This window comes from Limulus polyphemus, unplaced genomic scaffold (genome assembly GCF_000517525.1).
Source record: "Limulus polyphemus unplaced genomic scaffold, Limulus_polyphemus-2.1.2 Scaffold1266, whole genome shotgun sequence".
Taxonomy (NCBI): Eukaryota; Metazoa; Arthropoda; class Merostomata; order Xiphosura; family Limulidae; genus Limulus; species Limulus polyphemus.
Window position 1 is genome coordinate 302,529 of NW_013666876.1, and position 2,678 is coordinate 305,206.

The following is a 2,678-nucleotide window of genomic DNA, read 5'->3' on the forward strand; positions in this document are numbered from 1 at the left end:
GATAAAATGACATTTGGGAACAACAAAGGCCAAATTCCGGTAAGTGTTAAAAGAGGGGTTGAACTAACCAGGTGCCATCAAGCTGAAATCAAAGTGACTGAAAGAGTTGATGATGATGAAGTGGAACCAAGTATACATATTAAAGCAGAACAGGAGAATGACAAAGATTTGAAGCCAATAATTGATTTTCTAAAAAAGCAAGTGTTTTGCACCCTGTTTGGGAGAAGGTGTCTATCTTAAGCCCTGTGACAAAGAACTATTGGGCACAATGGGACCAGTTGAAGCTTGAAGATGGTAGTCTTGTCCGGAGATGGGAAATTGCAGATGAAAAAATGACGATCTGGCAAACAGTTATACCGAGAAAGGACCTGCAGTACATGTTGTGCTAAAAGTTAGGACCCAAGCATAAGGGACGTGCTCCAATGAAGTTATATTAAGTTGGTGCACCAATGGAAAGAGTAGCCATTGACATTGCTGGTCCATTGCCCTAAACTCGTGCTGGAAAGAGGTACATTTGTGTGGTGATGAATTATTTCACCAAGTGGCCTGAGGCATATGCAATACGAAATCAGGAAGCTACAACTGTAGCTTTGGCTATTAGTGGTTTCATCTTCAGGTTTGGTATGCCATACGAACTGCATTCTGATCAAGGCCGTAACTTTGAATCAGCTGTGTTCCATGAATGCTGCAAGTTGTTTGGCATACGAAAGACCAGAACAACGCTACTTCACCTACAGTCTGATGGGATGGTAGAAAAGTACAATTGGACACTGGGACAGGAATTGGCAACGTTTTGTAATAGCCGCCAAGATGACTGGGATGTCTTACTCCCTCCACTGTTGATGGCCTATAGAACAGCAGAGCGTGAAGCCACTGGATACACTACAGCAAAGCTGATGTTTGGTCGAGAACTTCGGGTGCCAGTGGATCCGATAACAGGACGCCCACCTTACGAAGAGTTGCCTGAAAATGTGCCAGAGTTCGTGAAAGTGTTATCTGAAAGGATGGATAATATTCATCCTCAAGTGCATTCAAACTTAAAAACGTCTGCTGATTCCATGAAACTATGTTATGATAAGAAATATACTGAAGTCAGCTTTGTACCAGGAGACAAGGTGCGGTTGTATAATCCCAGGAAGACCAAAGGGAAGTCTCATAAGCTGTCTTCTGCGTGGGAAGGCCCATATGACATAGTGGATCGTCTCTCAGACGTGACTTTCCGAATAAAATGTGGTCAGCAAGGTAAGCCAAAGGTGGTGCATGTCAACAAGGGTTTGACATTATCATGGTCCAGGACATTTCAGTTGGAATGAAGGGAACAATAGAACAAATGACACTGCTGAAGATGTGCCACCTGAAAAGCCACTGTCGAAGATAAAACTCTACCCGGTTTGGAGAGGGAAAACAGTGAAGCCGTTAATGAAGTTACTACCAGTAATGTGATTGCTACTTATAAGGGGACATTTTCTGATGGAACATATGAATCCCACGTGAAGCGGAAGCCAATGAGATGGAGACCAGTACGAAAGAAGAAACGTCCTGTAAAATTAAGATACTTTGTTGTATTTTAATTTTCTGTTGTAAGTTCTGTACATTTTAATTAAGTTATTGTTGATTATATATTGATTTAATGTAAGTGGCTATTGTTCGTCCCGAACAATGCTAAGGAAGGGGCAGTGTTACGACAGCGGAAGTCACGTGACCCCGGTGGCGCATTGGCGATGCTGGCGTGTGCGAAAAGTTTTTCGAATGATGATGAATTTTTGGGGGAGTCGTAGTGCGTTCGAGACGCCCTCCTCTTTAGTATATAAGCCTGGCAGAGGAAGTCAGCAGGAGATAGATAATTAAAGAAGCGAATAGTAGTTACGGTAAGTAAAGTGTGTGTTTTGCATTCGTAGAGAGCGAAATTATTGAGATTGTGAATCGCTGTGATTTATAGCGTTTATTATAAAAATTGTTAAGTTTAATGTGACGAGAAAGGTACTGACTGTGGAATTTCTGTGTACTAAAAGTTTGTATCGAGAAAGAATAAACTGGTTTAATCAAGAAAGAGCTTGTATAGCTGAAGTACCTCGGAAAGAATTTTTACCGGAAATTAACAAAGAAGTAGATACGCAACATTAGTAACTTTTTACTATATCCGTTTATTATATATTTGAATGTTTCGAGTAAATATTTAATTCTGATCAAAAGTCAAAGGTTTTTATTTTACCTTCGTACGCTACTTAGATATAGATTATGATATTTTTAGGATTATCGCTATGTTATAGCCTGCTCGTCTTAGAAATATATTTAATCGCACAACTATGCATGCCAACATTAACATAAGAGTACTGTTCAGCTTTAGCTATTCGTAATGTTATCATAAAGTAGTTTGTACGCATTTAATATAAGTTCAAATAACACGTCTCCTTATATAAATTGAGTTTTTTGTCATCTCCCGCTCGTTTTGAAAACCAAAAATATATTTATTTATATTTTTCCCTTTTCTGCATTCTTATTTCCTGAAGTACGAACACCACGAGCTTTTAAAGTGAAACGTCAATTTTAAGTTGATAGAATTTTCCTAACCTTATTGACATAACATTGAATGCAAATCGAAGTAAACAAATTATTCCGAGGCTCGACACATCTATCCTTAGAGCTAGAGGAGATAACTGCTTTCTTCACTGCTGAAT